The following is an 18,617-nucleotide window of genomic DNA, read 5'->3' as shown; positions in this document are numbered from 1 at the left end:
ATTGTTAAACTTCATAGATAGATTTGTACTAGTATTACGGAGTAAAACACTAAAATTAAAAATTTCGACTGTACAGTAATTTTATGTATATTTTATAGTAATCTCAACGGCAACTTTTTACACTTTGATTGTAATTTCCAATAATGTACAGAACAGAAGGCAAAAAATTACTATTATAAAAATAAAAAATGACAAATTTGAGGAATAAATTGGAAATAGATAAGAAATGGAGCCATTGAATCAGATAATTGTAGTCTGTAGTTTTAGTCGACATAATTATATTCCGATACAAATTTCATCACTTCAATGGCTTCAACTTCAATCCAATCTAACCCAGTTTTTAATCTTTTAAAATATTTGATATATCAAAATAAAATTTTCCAAACAAATATACCAAATAGAAACATTCGAATTCTTTTCTTAAAAAAAAAACATATAAAAGAGAGATAAGAGAGAAAGCTCAGAAGGATCCATTGGTAAATATTAATCAAAGAAACAATCAAGTTCCTCAGAAAATAGGTAGTTATGAAGCATCACTGCAATTTCTCTCCTATTTCTATATAAATTTCACAGAAATTTTAACCAAAAAAAAAAGAGACATGATAATAAAATGAAGACAGAATGAAAGGAGAGATAATGAGTTATATAATTGATTGTTGTAAATTGTGGTTTATATACGGTTATAGTTCGTATGATTAGGGTTAGGGTTTAGCTCTTATGGGTTTTTGGGCTGGATTATGGGCTTTATATTTTGATTTTTCTGTTTTGGACTCCCGTCCATAAAGTAGCTATTTTTACACTACCTCCCTGTGTAGCGTCTGCTACCTACATTTCCCCTCCCCCCTTTTTTTTTTTTTTTTTTTTTTTTTTTGTTAATTTCTTACCTTTCTTTTCATTCAAGCTATGTATATGTATCATTTTAAGGGATTTGTTAAATATCGCCCACAAATTACTACATAAAGCCCATAAAATACACTTAGTTTGACACTTTTGCCCATTTGTGAAATCTTACCAAAAACGAAAAATTCTGACATCGAAAAATGTGGAGCCGTACTGGGTCCCCGGGGGAGACCGGAGAGCCAAGGGACGCCGAAGAGCCGTCGTCGTCGCAGCAAAACGAGGTAAAACATCGTCGTTTTAACGGTATGACGGCCGGCGTGAGGCTGGACCACCACCGTCATGGTCGGGGCGCCTGGCCAGGACGCCGGTTCCATGGCGGTGGCGCTTCCGGCACCGTGAGAGTGGCGCATGGCCAAGACGCCGGAACTATGGTGGTGGCTTCCAGGCTAGGCTCCACTCTCACGGTGTCGGCGTCCTGGCCAGGCGCCACTCCCACGGTGCCGGCGTCCTAGCCAGGCGCCACTGCCATGGTGGTGGTGGTCCAGCCATGCGCCACTGCCTATGTGATTTTTTTTTTTTTTTGTATGTGGAAATTAGATTTTTAATTTTTTTGTTTTTTTTTTTTATAAATTTGATAAATTTAAATTGAAAAAAAAATGTATAACTTGAAATTATGTTTTATATATTTGTTAATAAATTTATTTTATAATTTTGTATGTGGAAATTAGATTTGTGTTAATAATTTACAAAAAAATTAATTATGTTTTAATTTTGTATGTGTATGAATACTTTTACACATAATTATGTTTTAATTTTGTATGTGTATGAATACTTTTATAAATGATTATGTTTTAATTTTGTATGTGTATGAATACTGTTATACATAATTATGTTTTTAATTTTGTGTAATTATGTGTAAATATATAAATTAAATGTATTATGCGTTAAATATTGAAATGAAATTTACAAATTAAAAATGTAGATATTAATTATGTGTTAATGTTGTGTTAAATGTATTAATTTACGCTTTACATAATTATATGTATTTAAATATAATATCTAATTGATGCAGGATTATGGTGGAGACGGAAATGATTACAGTGAGATATTTGTACATGATGGTCCATTCGAAGATGCTTAACAAGCGATTGATTGGGCTAAACAAGTTGCATTTACTTCTGGTTTTTGCTTGGTAGTAACAACTAATAAATCTCAACGGGATGGTAGAATGGATCGCATTTTGAGATGCGACCGTTATCGCAAAAGAGAAGAAAGAGATTTCAATACAGCCACTCGGTTTGATACAAAGCGGAAAGGTTGTGGGTGTGAGTTCAGAGTAAAGGTTCGGCAACTAGAGAGTCGTGAAGGTTGGGAAGTGAAGGGTTACTCTAAATGGGGGTATCACAACCATGAGATGATAGTATATGAAGTGGGTCATCGACAGTTGAGCAGCTTAAGTCCTGCTGCATAACTGGTTGTCAAAGAAATGAGTGATGCTCAAGTGAAGCCTGCTAAAATATTAGCATCTGTGCTAGAGAAATTTCCTGAAGACCAGCCAAACCGAAGACACATCTACAACGTCAGACAACAACTGAGGTTTGAACAGTCAGAGGGAAGGAACTCTATACAGCTGCTTCTACACCAGGCACAAGCACGTGGTTACCTGTTCTGGTATGATTCCGATGAAGATACAGCGGAGGCAACTCATCTATTCCTTGTGCATCTTGATTGTGCATCCTGATTGTGCTGATATGATCAAGAAAAACATAAGCAACCAGTTGTGCGTCGTGCGTCCTACGTGCACCGGGGTGCAAACAACGCTGCAAGACGGATGCGATCTTCACACCGCCGTGGTCCCAAACACCAAGCGCCCCGGTGTACAGCGCAACCCTGTCCACCGCCAACAGCTTCTCCAGCAAATCTGCCTGATCCGCATCAATCACTACAGAAAGGCGTTTACCCTCTGCGCGAATCCCAAGAATGGCCTCGACGTCATGCAACATGATCGTCATCTTACCGATTGGAAGGTGGAAAGAGTTCGTATTCGGCTGCCATCGCTCAACGAAAGTCGTGATCAGCGTCCAGTCAATCTTATCGTGCATGGTGGCAGGAAGGTGATTCACCCCAGTGCCCTGCAGTCGCTCGAACATCTCGCTCTCCACCGGCCAAGACTCAGCCCATCTGCTCAAAACGGTACAAGTCTTTTCCCGGGTTTGGCATTTCAAAATGCCCGTCACCAAACCCCCCTCTCCTGGTCCTCACAGATACGGGTAGCTATGTGTCCTAGAAAGCTAGGAATCACACTCCCGTCTACAAGCTCCCCAGGCACTTCACCCTTAACCACCCAAGAATCATTAACGGCCCTCGACCGTTTTCTGCTTGCCCCAGACACGGTGGACGCAGATGATGTACTAGATCTACTAACAAACCTACCATCCCTACCCTTACGCACATCTACCCTATGCGTCTCGTACATGTCATCTAGCCTCTAACTGAATGGACCGTAATCATCATATGGTCCACTCACATCGTCCACATCCTCATATGCGCCCTCCTCCTCCTCCTCCTCATCATCATCATCATCATCATCTTCATCCTCATCCCGATGGTGAACCCGTTCTCTAAGAGCCGAGGCCGAAATACCACGGGATCTAAGATGTCTAGGCCCCGAGCTCTCCATCTAGTAGTTTCCACTTCTAATAAGGTCTAGATTCCTCCCCGCACCATGGCAAAAATGTGACACCTTCAAAAAATTAAAAAATGTATACACATAAAAAAAATTATAAGAAAAATAACTACCAAAAACCAAATGAAATAAACTAAAAAAATACTAGCAAAGTAACCTGAAAAAGAAATTAACAGAACACTTAAAATAAATTAAACAATAAAATATACACAAACAAAGAAAAAAAAACCAACACATACAAAATATATATAAACTTAAAAGAAAAATTAAAAAAAAATAAACTAAACGAAAACATTATCAACTAAACAGAAAAACGTACTAACAAATTGCAATAACAAATATAAAAAAAAATGTACAAAACAAACATACAAAGAAATGTAAAGGAAGTATAAACGTAAAAAAAATACAACAAAATTGAAAAAAATTTATAAAAATAAACAACAAAATATACAAAAACAAACAAAAAAAACCTTAAAAAAACATAAAACAAAAACAAAATTTTAATTTAAAAAAAAAATTGCTGAAAAAACAAAAAACAAAAAAAAATAATGTTTTTCAAAAAAATAAACAAAATAAAAAAAAAAATCTGATTTTCAAAAATAAAAACTTAAAAAAACAAAAAAAAAAAAAAACATTCTAATTTAAAAAAAAAATTACTTAAAAAACCAAAAAACAAAAAATAATTTCTGATTTTCAAAAATAAAAAATCTGATTTTCAAAAAAAAAAAACAAACTTGATTTTAAACAAAAAAACAAAAAAAAAATAGCGGGGAGCATGGGGAGGACGCCACGCCGGTGGTGGCGGCGCCATATCCCAACGCCAGAACCGTGGCGGCGGCGTCCAACCCAGCCGCCTGGGCCGTGGTTCCGGCGCCTGCTTCTGGCGCCACCACCACCGGCGTGGCGTCCTCCCCATGCGCCCCACCTTTGACGACAATTTTTAATTTTTTTTTTTTTTGGGAAAAAACCTACCTTTCCACCGTGAGACCTCCTTCTCTCCGCCGCCGCCGCCGCCGCCGCTAATTCATTGCCTTGGCGCCTCGACATTGCCATACTTTGAATTTTTTTAAAAAAAAAACGTAGAAAGAAAGTGGGTGAGATATTTTTTTTTGGGTGATGAGAGAGTGTTTCTTTTTTTTTTGTCAAGGGAAATAGTGTCAATTCAATGGAAATTTGTGGGCTTTAGTTGGTAATTTGTAGGCGATGTTTAGCGATCCACATTTTTAAACCTTCATTTTCTATCTCTTCAATTGATTTTGTTCTTATTCTTTCTCTCTCTTCTCGTTTTCTCACCATTGATTTGATTTCATCTAATTTCTTTCTTTTATTTTGATATTTGCGTTCTCTTCTAATGGATGACTCTTCTATTGTTGATTTTGATCGTGATTGCGAAGCTGTTCTTCCACCTAATGTTTCATTGGTCGATTCATTTGTTCATCAATGTGAGCTATTATGATCCTAATTTTATTATTTTTTTTACTATTTATTGTGTTTATCTTATGCTCTGTTTATATTTATAATTTCTGAATTTTTTTTGCATTTTTATGCTCTTTATTTCGATAATTGATTTATGTTTCCTGTAATTTTGATTTTGTATATCGATTTGTTGTTCTGTATTTTTATTGTGTTTTATTTATGTGTTTGTTTCATAAATCTATTTTGTTTTGCTAGATCCTAATTTTAATTGTTTTTATGTTGTAATGTGTATTGAATTGTTTTGTTTAGTTACGTTAATAATTTATGTTGTTTTTCTAGATCCTAATTTTATTGTTTTTATGCTGTAATGTGGTTTAGTTTGTTTTGTTTAATTGGTTAAATATTTTTAATTGTTTTTTTTATCAAATGTAGTATGATAAATAATCATTTTTATATAATCATATGTTTTATTGTTTGTTACTGATATATTGTTGAATATTGTTCATTTTTAAGTGATAAATGATAATTTTTAATTACATTAGATTTAAAAAAAATATTATAGTTGATTATCTGTTTTTCTATTATTGTACATTTTTTGCATTGATGTTGATCATTTGTTAACGATTCTATTCAAATTCTTAATTTTACTTTATATATTTATGCAGTGGGAAAAAAGGATGGTGTTGTTTATCAAGAAGCAAGTAAGTCTGAATTATTGCATAAAGCAGTTAGATCTGAAGCCGAAGCTTATGAAATGCATAATGAGTATGTTTTTAGGAAGGGTTTAGGAGTCCGAGTTGGGAACAGTAAGTGGTGAAGAGATGGCTCATTATTAAAGAAACGATTTGTTTGTTCTAATGAGGGTTATAAGGATGATAAGTGTAGGATTCGTAGGTCTTATGAGAAGCTTGATGTTCGAACTGGTTTTACAACTTTTATACAGTTTTTTATTGATCATGATGGTGTTTGGACATGTACAAAACATGAAATGGTTCATAATCCTGATATGATTCCTGTTGAAAAGAGGCATTTAATAAGGTCTCAAAGGAGTGTTAATGAAGAACAACTTCGATTTATTTCTACATTGAAAATGAGTGGAGTCAAAGTTTCTGATTCTTTGAGAGCTTTAAAAAAGGAGGTTGGTGGGTCTCCTAACCTTACTTTTACGGCTTCGGATGTGTATAATGCATTATCTTGTGATAAAGCTTCCAAACTTGATGATGTGATAGCAATCAGTTGATAAAGTATTTTCCAAAGAGACATGTAGATGAGGCAGATTTTTATTACGATTTTGAGCAAGATGAGAGTGGTGCCTAAGTTTTTTTTGGCGTGTTGGAAGAATGCTGAGAGATTATCATTACTTTGGAGATTTGTTGGTCTTTAATACAACATATAGAACTAATGAATATGGAATGTTATGTGCTCCCTTTATAGGGATGAACCATCATGGTAACAATGTGATGTTTGGTATGTTTTTTATTCTTAATGAACGCACTGACTCTTTTGATTGGTTATTCGATACATTTCTTTATTCTATGGGAAAGAAAATTCTCGTCACTATTATGACTGACCAAGCAAAAGCAATTGCAGCGGGTATAAGAAACATTTTCCCTTCAACTGTCCATCATTGATTATGTGTATGGAATCTTGAAAAAAATTCAAAGAAGCATATTGCAGGGTTGAGAGCTTTGGACGGTTTTACAGATTTGTTCAGCTATTTATTAAAATATTGTGAAACCCCTACTGAGTTTGAGCATTTATGGAAAAGGTAATATCATTATATTTTACACTTTCTTCCTATTTGATTATGCTGAAAATATGATCATTTTATGATTTATATATGTACATTACGTGTTTACATTTGATTATTTAGCATAGTATTAATATTTGGAATTTGTACATTTTATGTTCATATAAGTGATCATATTTCACTATATGTTTAAATATGAACATTTATGTTTATATAAAGTCCATACAAGTAATTGTTGTTTGTTCATTTTCAAAAAGATAAATGTTCATTTTTGCTTCACAGAATAATGTTGGTGAAATATAATTGTGCAAATGATGATTGGTTGTGTGATTTGTACAAAATAAAGGAGATGTGGTGCCAAGCTTATTCTAAGAAGTTTTGGTCCGGTGGTATTCTATCTTCTTAACGTAGTGAAACTACTAATAAGTCAGTTTCTCAGAGACTTAATAAGACCCAAGGTCTATGTGACTTTTACCATGTTTTTCTTGATGTTTTTTTTGAGTGGAGAAGCAAGGAAGGTGGCAGAGATTTCAATACTTTGAGGGAAAATAGACATTTAGCTTTTGCTAACATTGGGATCTTAGTTCATGCAAGATCTTTGTATACTATTCAAGCTTATGTGCTTTTTGAAGAGCTGTCATTAAGGGTATTGCATATGATCATCGAGATTTTGGTTTGCGTTTTCCTGAATATTCGTATCATCTTTGGCATCCTGGGAAGGACATGATTAAACATGAAGTTTTTTCAATAAAGAAACACATGCAATCTGTTGAACTTGCATGTTCTTTAGTGAAACTGGTTTGCTTTGTTCTCATTCTCTACGAGTATATATCATTTGCATTGTGTGCGCAATATTCCACAAGAGTATAAAATGAAATGTTAGACAAAGGCTGCTTTGTGTAGTCATAGTATTGAAGAACCAACTTTGAGAACTAATGTTGTGTCTACTAGTGTATGGAGGTCACAAACACTAAGGAAATTTGTAAAGTTGATAACAAGTTGTCAAAACTCATTGAATGCAAGGGCAGAGGTTGATTGTTATTTTAACCTTTTAAAGGAAAAGGTTGAGAGTGTTTCTGGTGTTATTGATTTTAGTGAGCCTGATGAAAGTATTGAAATTATTGATCATGAAGTCAAGAATCCACCAAAATCAAGGCCTACTAGTGAGAGGAATTTCAGGCCAAAGAGTGCCTTAGAGAAGGCATGCAACAAAGCAAAGATTAATTGGAGGAAGAGAAAGGCAATATATACTCCTTATATACGAGCTAAAGGTCAAGCTATTGTACAGGTAATTATGATCATTTATCTTTTCATATATGTTCATATACTTGTTGCATATGTACATATTATTTCATTACTTATAGTTATATGTTCAGGAATGAACATTTATATACTTATATTTGATTATATATCTGAAATATATTATTATTTGTTTTTTTACCAGGAATTTGAGGAGAATGGATATGCAGTTAGTTATACCAATTCTATAAATGATCCTACTGACTTGATTGTGCTGAAAAACCCATTACATCAGGTTAAATTATTAATTTTCTTTATTTTATATATGAGCTCATAGATATTTTATAAATGATTAATTTATAATAATAAATTGTAGGTTGGTAATAATTTAGTTGTAGAAGATATGCCTTCTAGCTCAAAGAAATCTGATGAGAGCGTTCTTAATGAGGTTGATTAGGTATCTAAAAATTGTTTAATAGTTGAATTTTGTACATTCCATTTTATATGTACATTATTAACATTTTTTAAATTTGTTATTTCAATGGAAACTGGTGAAAGCTCTCTTCAATCCAATATATCTGTTGATCCAAATATTTTTGTTATTGCTAAGGTTATATCATCTTATTTGTTTATTTTTGTTTTAGAAATTGAACATTTAATTGTCTCATAATTATTAATTTTCTTGTGTAGGAAAAGGATTCACATATTTTTACAAATGTTCCTAAAAGGGTCCATTTTGTTTCTATGAATGATAATGTTGCTGCTAGTGCTCTAAGAGTTCCAATACGTTCTACTATTCTTCCTTCTATCTAAAAGAATGTTCAAGCCGGTGCTAGTGTTTCAATGAATAATAATCAAAGTGCTTCAAATGTTACAAGAAATGATCATGTTAGTTCCAGACAGTTTTCTACCAAGTATGATAGATTTTTAGCTTTTTTTGATACTAATGTAGCTAAGAGATTGGCTAATAGTGGTAAATAAGAGAGCACAATAGTATTTCGTACTTGTAGAAAGAATTATATTGTCAAATTGTATATTTTTCTTACACCATTAATGATATTATAATGTGTTTCTACAAAATATTATTGTTAATACAATTCATTAATTTAGAAAGAATATTATCAACACTTGCAATTTTTTAATATATATGTAATATTGTGTATACATAAAATTGATTAAAAAGAAATATCCAAATACAAAACTTTCTAAAATAATTACTACCAGTGTACATATGAAATATGACTATATTGCTATTTATAATGAACATTTTATATGTAATATTGTTTATACATAAAATTGATTAAAAAGAAATATCCAAATACAAAACTTTCTAAATTAATAACTACCGGTCTATATATAAAATATGATTATATTGCTATTTATAAATGAACATTTGATTTCACGGTTTTGCAAACTTTCTTGCTTTCCTTCTGTAAATCTTAGACTCAGTGTTTTCTTAAAAAAGCATTAGTTCAGCTATCTATTGCATCCTCACTTTCCTTATTTGGTCCAGATGTAAATGAGAATAAGTTATAAGTTAAGTACAATTCTATGTTATATAAATGAACATTATGTCTTAGATAATTGAACATTTAATATACTTACATTGTTTTCTTTCAAGTTACAAATCCATTGTTCATTAGGATCAGTGAAAGTTTCCATATGCTTCATTATGTAGACTCCACAGTTTGTGTAGTCTGCATTGCTACGCCATTTCATTTTTTCAAAAATAATTTCATAATCTTCAATGGAACTTGTTTCTTCATACCCAATGTGTTTCATGTATGCATCCAATCCTTTTAAATGATTTGAATATTTATCAATCAACAAATGAATATTTATAAATCAGCAAATGAACATTTATCATTCAGAAAATGAACATTTACCAATCAGCAAATGAACATTTATATTAAACATTTATATTTCATTGTCAAAATAGATTTGAACATTTATCAACCAACAAATGAAAATTTATATTAAACATAATAAACAATTAGTCAATTATCAAATTGTTTTAAAATTTTAACTTACAATCATCTTTGGTTGGTCGAGAAACTTTTTAGGTACCGACACATGTTGTGGTAGCTTTCTATTGTCAATGATATGAATTGTATCCTTCATATGATTGATGCACAACACAAAAAAATGTAGGGAAGTTGCTACTTGAAAAAATATCTGAGCAAAAAATAAATTGTTAATGAACATTTAATTCATTATAATTGAACAAATAGTAGTAAATGTAATGATGTTACCTGTTTGTATCCAACAATGCTTTTGATTTTGTACAGCTGCAACTCATTATCTATTCTTTCTATGAATTCTTTAAATCTTTTTTCCATAGTTGACCCTTCCTTACAGACTTAATTCGTATACATAATTTGTTGTATTTTTGTACATGTGAATATTAATTAATAAATCTTTTGTTGAGAAATATAAATAAAAAATAAATGATGTAAACTTACGTGTGGCATTGTTTAGAAATATATCTTGTTTTTTTGTCTTCTTATGATTTAGGATTGTTGCCCATGAAATCTATGACACAATTCATAACTTGTACATCATCTCCAAGTGCTTTCATTTCTGCTCTATTTATGAGATTGAGTCTATCATGATATAAAAGTGCATTGCAAATGAACATTAAGCAATGTATAAATGAGTAATTTTCCATGAAACTTAAAAAAATTAATGCATTTGAATATGAACAAATTAACTTTCATCTTCTCCACTATAAGCATAGTCACATATAAGTTGATTAATTGTTTTCTCATATTTAAAAAGATATTTGTATTTGACCATGTATGGAGATCTAAAAGCAAGAGGAAGAGTTTGGGATTGACGTTGTGGCCTCACTGAAGAGTTTATAATATTAAATATGATCATATATATATATACAAATGAACATTTAATACAATTAGGAAATAAAGAATTGTTATTTTATACCTCTCATCTATGTTTTTCCAGATTGTTCTTCTCTGGTAGTCTTTCTTTTGTTTTATTCACCTTAATTTTTTTCATATTGTCTTCTCTGAACAAAATTTAATTTATAAATGAACATATTGGTTCCCACAAATGTTCATTTCTTGATTGAGGAAGATATATAATTTATTTACCTATGGTCAATCTCTGAGGAAGATATATCTTTCTTCTTGTTTTTCATTGTTAGAATTTTCTTCTCTATCTCCACTGTTAGAATTTTCTTTTGTTTTCTGAAAAATCAAATCAAGTTAGTAACATAATGTTATGTTTATCTTTTAACAACCAAATAATTAATAGAAATCATTTAAAATTATTTTATATTACAGAAAAACTAATTAATATTACAATAATATGTTAACATTAAAATTTATAAATTACATAAACCTTAATTGTTCTTGATTTAACAAAACATTCTTTAGAGTTAAACTACATTATTACTACTAATACATAGATCATCTTCAAGTTTTTTTTTACTCCTGTTCACTCTCCTTGTTCTTCATAACATCACTAATTGCTGGGGTTATGATTTCAAAAATGTCTTCTCTAATTTTTTGTCCAATAGGCTCATTTTCAACTTCTTTTTCAGTATGTGTTCCTTGCTAATTAGTACTCTTTGGATTTGTTAATCCTGCAGTTACTAAAATGAACATTATCAAATTTAAATATGAACATATTAATAATAAATATGACCATATTATTTTCATTTTCTTTTATTTAATCTGTAGAAGAAGTTTGTTCACTAGCCTTTTCAATTGCTACAGAAGCAGAGGCTTGCTTATCAGTACTCTTTGGATCTATTAATCCTGCAGTTACTAAAATGAACATTATCAAATATAAATATGAACATTATTAATAATAAATATGAACATACTATTTTCATTTTTCTTTAATTTACCTGTAGAAGAAGTTTTTTCACTAGCCTTTTCAATTGCCACAAAAGCAGAGGCTTGTTCATAGTCTTGGGTTTGATGAATAACACCCATTTTTGTAGATGTTGGATGACTTGAATCTGCTTTTGTTTTTAATAAAAATTTGTTAGTTAAACTTATCGTAAGATATATTGAGTATAACATTTAAACATTTATAATTTACTCATACTAATTGCTGGAAATGGAGGAGTAAATCCTAAGCTGAATGCTTTTTTGATATTATACTCCTCCTGTTTATGTTTTCCTTTTTTGTTTTTTTTCCTTTTCAGTTGCTTTAAGCAACTCCTTTTCAGCTTCTACAATGGTGTTCAAGAAATCATCCGAGCCATAGATCTTTTCATCTTGGCTTAGGATTAATTGTTCTCTTGCCATTTTCCCTAGAACCTCATCAACTTTTTTTACCAACTCATTTTCAGGGAATATTTCCTTTCCTTTCATCAATTTGTTTGATAGTTTTGACAAGAAAACACCAGTTTCATTCACCACATCAATGAAATCATTCATGAAAATCTATATTATAAATAAATAATTAGATTTCAAACAATATATTTCATATTACAGAAATGAGCATTTACGTATTTAAAAGTGTTCATTTTGCATACCTGAGGACTGATTTTAGCTTTTTCAACAATTCTAGGAAGTATATATTTTCCCTTTACCAAGTCCCAATTCCAATTCATTTTTTATTCCTTCAAGAACCATGTCCCTTTTTCATACAAAAATAATGGGGATTGTTCTTGGTGGCTTTTTATCCAATCTCTAAACTCTATCAAAATAGAACAGCTACAAAAGAAATAATGATGAACATTTATCAAATTATATATGATCAATTATCAAAATAGATTTGAACAATTATCAATCAACAAATGAACATTATTATATATGATCAATTATCAAAATACATTTAAACAATTATCAATCAACAAATGGACATTTATATTAAACATAATAAACAAATAGTCACTTCCATATTATTTTTTTGATAATGAACATTTAATAAAACGAAATTGATCATAAACTATGCATATATTATTCATACCATCAGAAATTGTAGGGGGCCTTTGTAGAATCCCTTGCTTTGTTTTCTTCAATCAACATGGTTCTTCATCGGTGAATAAAAAACATATTGACACCGATTCAAGTTTCTAATTCTTTCCTTATGCATCATTGCATAGAGAAACTTGTAATGGCACTGATTGTTTTGTATGCACTTTATCAATGCATTCACTATTACCACCAAAAAGTTTGTAATGAAATTTTCATTGTCAGGTCTATTTTTCTCAAACTTTTTGTCGATGTATTTTGCCACAATTTGGCTTACAGAAGGAATTTTTCCATCCCATTTTTCCTTCCATTTCTTCATAAAACTTTCAAACTCCTCACTTGCTTTTTCTGATTTTGCTTCAACAATGGGAATTTCCCCCACTGATAGTTCATATACTACTCTAACATCCTCTACTTCCACTTCAATTAATTGATTTTTTGGAAGTTCAAAAGTTTGACTATTTTCTTCAAAACTATTCAAAATCTAAAAACAGAAACTTTGGTCCAACTGAGGTAACAAGATATGAAGTAGGGGCCCTAATCCAATCTCCTCTATCTCCAATTTCTGTTCATCACTCATTTTTTTTATCAACTGCATCAATTTCACATGCCCCCCTCTGGTTGATGTTTTCTCTTCCTCAATTACTACGTCATCTTCCTCATTAACTTTCTCCTTCACTTTAACTATTTCAGTTTTTACTTTCTTTCCTCCTCTAATCACATTCTTTGGTGTTGGTTCTTCTTCAGATACGACCATTTCAATTTTTGTCTTTGCTTTTTTCTTCTTTGGTAACTCAATTTCCTCCTCTAAATCTTCATCGTCCTTACTTCCATTCTCTTTTTCAGCCTTGTAGCTTGAATCCTTTCTATCATCTTCACTGTCACTGGAACTTTCATGTGAAGGTTTATCATATGGTACTTGTTCAATTTTTTTCCTCTTTCCTACATTTTTTTTTGGCAGGGCTGATAATGTGTTCTGAAAATTCAAAATAAACCAAACGTTTACTATAAATGATTATTCTATGTAATCATAATGAACATTTAAATGTTAACATGTTATACCTCCTTTCTTAGTAGCCTTTTTTACTCCACCTTTTATAATTGGAGCAGGTCTCTTTTTCCCACTTAAACAAATTAAACATTATAAATATAATAAATAAACATTTAATAATTATAATAAGAATACTTTTTTTTTAATTTTTATTTTCCTTTTTGTATTGTTTCTTCCTTCGATTGAAGTTTTTTTTTTGCAGCAGGAGTCATTGATTGACCTTTTGCAGCTAGAGCTTTTGATGATTTTTGTAGCAGAAGCTTTATGAAATTGAAATTGAACATTATTAAAATCAACATAAATAGAAATTTGTATTGATTATTAAATTTAATGAAATTGAACATTTAGCTTTTGTTGCAGTAGGTGCTTTTGATTGTCCTTTCGCAGCTGCTGCGTTCACTTATTTAATTTCTCAGCAGGTACATTTTTCTTTTTCGTCACTTTTCTTCCAACCATTTAACTTTTGGTTGCTTCTGTGATGGCTCTACACTCGTTTGAGGTTCAGAGTCATTGTACAAAAGGTGTGTTTCATCCTCAATTATTACTTTTTCTATTATTCTCGTCTTATTATCTGTTTAAATTTATCAAATTAAATTAGGTATGTGAAAATGAATATTATGTAAATCAATAATGTTCATTATGCTTCATAAATTTGAACATTGTATGTTTATGTGTATCAGTAATCATATTTAACATATTACCTGTTTGTGCTACAGTGTTTGCTGACACAGCCTTGTTCTTTTCCATGTCTGTTGTCTCCTTATCATTTGTTTAAAATAATAAAAGTTGAATTGAACAATTGAAACAAATAATATATTAACAAAAATGTTCATTATGCTTAACATGTATGAACATTTTATATTACCTATTTCTGCTTCAGTGTTTTCTGGCACCTAGTTTGTCTGTCCTATCTCAGTTGTTCCTGTGTCTGCTTCTGGTTGATTTTTATTGACAGCAGTACAATCAGTATTAGGTGTATCTTTATGTGCATCTTCAGGTGTCTCTTCTAGGTGCATCTTTAGGTGCATCTTCAGGTTCATTTTCAAGTGCATCAATAGTAGAAGCATCCTCAGTTTGCAAACTAAAATCAAAATGATTGTTATACTAAATGTGATATAATAAATATAGTGATGAACTATAATATTTAGTACAAAGATTTTATACCTCATTTGTTGATTTGTCTCTAGTCTTAATTTTAACATTATAATTTTCAGTCGGACCTTTTTTTTTCACTAAAATTTTAACAATTATCTAATAATTTGATGTATACACAATATAAAATACACAATGCTTGTATATAGATATATTATGTTCATGTATATAAACTTACTTGGTGTTCAAAGTGTATCTTTGATACATATTACCCAATTCATTTTTTCCTATGACCTTCTTTAGAATGAATGATTCAGAATTTTCATCTCTTATTTGCAGCAAGTATTTCACTTTATATGGTACATCGCTACAATATAGATTGTTTATGAAATATTAGTTTGAATACAAAAATCTACACTGAATTATCAATTTCATAAATGTGCACAAAGTTCCACAAAATTGAACATTTGTTATCTAGGCATATGAACATTTTTGTATAATCAAATGAACAAATACAAATCTGCAATTATCAATTTCATTTTAAATGGTACATCCCTACACTATATATTGTTAATGAAATATTATTTTGAATATTAAAATCTGCAATGAATTAACGATTTCATAAATGTGCATAAAGTTCCATAGAAATGAACATTTGTTATTTAGGCATATAAACATATTTGTATAATCAAATGAACAAATACAAATAACATATTAAACAAATGAACATAATATAACCAAAAATCATGATAACATTATATATAACATATTAAACAAATGAACATAATATATATACTGTAAATGATTATATACCTTGGAAATGGAGACATTTTTAGATCTGTACCACTTGATTTGTCAATATCTTTTAAAATTTCTGGATCTACAACTGGAGTCATTTCGCGTTTTTTTTTTTCAATTTTTCTACTCTTGACTGAATAGGTACATCATCATCGTCTCTGTTTTGTTTAATAAATTTTTAATGTTTCTACTAAAACAACTTCGCAAGCAATATCTATAATTTAAGTAGTGAGAAAACTTACATTTCGTCAGAATTTTTCTCCGAAGTATTCTTCTCCAAAATTTCTTCTCCAAATCATTTTTTGTTGTTCTATAAAAATCGCACAAATCATAGTACATTTTAGTCAATTTTCATTAAAATCGCACTATATTTTGTTTCAGAACAGATAATCGCAAGAAATTGAACAAAAATTAGGGTGCATACATATAATTGCAACAAAATGAACAAATTACTTACTCTTTTGTTAAATCTTGTTCCGGTTTATAGTTTCATCTTGAATGTCAGACATTTGTACTAATTTTGAAGTAATTTTGTACAAATTTTTCTTGTAGTTGCTTTGATTTTTTGAATTTTATGAGAGAGAAAATGTAGGAAAATTGAAGAAGAATGTTTTAGAGAGAGAAAATGGTGGTTTTTTTTTATTTTTATTTTTTTATTGTATATGTATGTGGGGTAGGGGCGGTTTTTAGCTAGTTACTACGGTTAGTGGGAGATGAGGCGAAAAATGCGTAGTTAGTGGGTAGACTCCATACGCTGCGTTTAAGGGAGGGGGGGTTGTAGGTAGTGGAACCTACACTAGGGGGTAGGTGTTAGGAATTACCATAAATTAAGAGTTAACTAAACAAATGGGCTCTCAATTGTTACATTTTTCACTCTTTGGGTACTCAATTTTTGTTTTTGTTTTTTTTTTTTTCACTCTTTGGGTACTCAAACCCAAAATCCGGCCACTTAACTATCATTTAACTCACCCTTAACCACAGTTGCTGCATTTGTGAACCACACCCTTTTTACCCAACCTGATACCCTCATTTTCTCCCACAGAAGGCCTCTCTTAGTGGTAGATATGTGGTTCACTTTTTTCAACACAGGTGGTATGATTGGTACCTGTGATGTCTGCGGCCATTCATCTAGGCCATTCAGGGGCTCTAAGGGGAATTAGTAAGCCTTTAGGTAAGTTTCCTTGGTGAACTAGTGGGAAACATAGTGCTCAGGTTGCTCCATAGCTTTCCAAATAGCTGTGACTGCATGGTGACAAGGAACACCACTCAGCTACCAAGCATTGCAGCTACATGTCCTTTCAAGCAAGCTCACTACATACCTTGTTTGAGTTCTCCCTTCCCTGACTCCATAAGAGAAATGCCCATCCCAGTATGCAACCCAACCCCTTACATTAATTTTGGCCTTCTCAAGCTTCTTCTGAATTGTGGGACATATGTTAATGTCTTTGTTATGAATGAAGTCCCTCTTTTTGTGCATCCTCTCCATCAAACCCTCTCTTATGTCTTCAAGCATAGTAATCATTGGTTTATGTCTTAATGACAAAGTATAAGCATTAAACACCTCATTCATATTATTGTCTATGCTGTCACATTGTGATTGTGGTGTGTAGAATGCTCTCACCCATTTGACATAGTTCCTTTTCCTCAAGTCCCAGGCAACTTTGACATTGATCTCAGAGAAGAGCTCCATGTTAGCCTCAAATTCATTAGTTGTTGTGCTCTTTGCAATCTTCCAAAACCCTCTCCTGTACTATAAACCATCACCAAACACAGTCCTAAAGTTGCAGTACACATGTCTTGCTCAACATCTGGTTTCAGCCCTAGGGAAGACAAGTGAAACAACCTTTAAAAGGTCCTTTTGCTGGTCAGACATGATGGTGTATCCAAAACTATCTATAGTGCCCAAGTTTGATGCCAAGATTTCCAAAAACCAACCCCAAGTGTCTGTGTCCTAAACCTCTACCAATGCCCAAGCAATGGGAAACATTTGATTGTTTCCATCTTTACCTACAACAACTAATAGCTGGCCACCAAAAGGCCATTTTCAAAAAACAACCATCAATCCCAAAAAAAGGTCTGCACCCTGCTAGAAAGTCATTTCTGATTGCATCAAAACAAACATACATTCTTTCAAACACACCTAGCCCCATCTTGAACTTCACTTTATTCTTAGGATTTGATCTTAAGATTTCAACTGCATACCTATGCAATAAAGAAAATCGCTACTCATATTCTTCTATAACTAGTTGTTGAGCTTTCTTTTGTAGCTTTAAGACTAGCCACAAATTGATTTTCACACTCCACTCAGTCCATATAGTGTCAACTATTTCTTGACATTTCAAATAAGGATTCACCTTGAATTTGGAGTGATATGTCTTTGCAACCCAAGAAGCCCTAATTTTCTTACCTTTGGTTGTCTACCACATGTATGCTTTGCAATTAATTAAGGTTCTCACAACCATCGTGTCATTTTCATGCTGCATTGATGCCCAAATTTACTATGGGCAACCTTTGTCAAATGCCTTACACTTTACACCCATCTTATTTCTCGCCTTTCTTGTATAAACCACATCCCTCACTTGACTCACACAGTAATTAGTGATAGCATTTCTGAACTCTTTGGCATCTTCAAACTGTTGCCTAATGGAAAAATGGCTAACATCATCATTTCTGACATTTAACATATGCCTAGAGTGTGTTACAGCCTTCTGCCTATTGGCCTTTTAGGAGGTGTGGCTATGAGATTTCCAAAATGCTCCTTATCAGAATAAGCAGGGCTACAAGGGCAATCCTCAT

This window comes from Chenopodium quinoa, unplaced genomic scaffold (genome assembly GCF_001683475.1).
Source record: "Chenopodium quinoa cultivar QQ74 unplaced genomic scaffold, ASM168347v1, whole genome shotgun sequence".
Taxonomy (NCBI): domain Eukaryota; kingdom Viridiplantae; phylum Streptophyta; class Magnoliopsida; order Caryophyllales; family Amaranthaceae; genus Chenopodium; species Chenopodium quinoa.
This window is presented reverse-complemented; position numbering follows the sequence as displayed.